Genomic DNA, 810 nt, shown 5'->3' on the forward strand with positions numbered 1-810 from the left:
CTGAAGACCTGGGGGGTCCAGGGGAAGGATTGCATGGAGGGGATATACTGAAGACCTGGGGGGTCCAGGGGAAGGATTGCATGGAGGGCAATGAGATGATATACGATAGGATGAATGTAAAACTAATGTTCTGCCATGTGACTGTGTGCTGAAGACCTGGGGGGTCCAGGGGAAGGATTGCATGGAGGGGATATGCTGAAGACCTGGGGGGTCCAGGGGAAGGATTGCATGGAGGGCAATGAGATGATATACGATAGGATGAATGTAAAACTAATGTTCTGCCATGTAAACTATCACATAATTCACAATAAAACATTTAAGAAAAAAAAAAAATGAGAGAGAAGTAGGAAACAACTTGATAGCACCTAAAAACGATATACAAGAGATGTGGTTTCAACTCCTAGTCAGCGTACCAAATATGTAGCAACTATCCATCTGAGACCTATATGTTACTATGAGGCTGAACAGGTTTTAGCAGAGATTCCAGATTAAGACTGAGTAGGAAGAAAGGCCTGATGGACACTGTACTAATGAAAATCAACAAATACTACAACAGACAGATCCTAAATGGATCATGGGATGGCAGCATTTGGTCCTATCCTGCATGGGATTACCAGAGTAGAGGGATGACTCAAAGACTGAGTTGGGGGCTGATTCAATGGATAAAATGGAAACTATCCCTGGGTGCGTGTAAAAATGGCGTAGACTCTTTGTTGGGCTCCTCTGACTACACAAGAGGGAAGGAAGATTAAACTCCTATGAGATCGATCCATCAGACATGCCTCTACCCTGCAACCTTCCTTACCAAGT

Source organism: Chrysochloris asiatica, unplaced genomic scaffold (assembly GCF_000296735.1).
Source record: "Chrysochloris asiatica unplaced genomic scaffold, ChrAsi1.0 scaffold00016, whole genome shotgun sequence".
In the NCBI taxonomy this organism is placed as follows: domain Eukaryota; kingdom Metazoa; phylum Chordata; class Mammalia; order Afrosoricida; family Chrysochloridae; genus Chrysochloris; species Chrysochloris asiatica.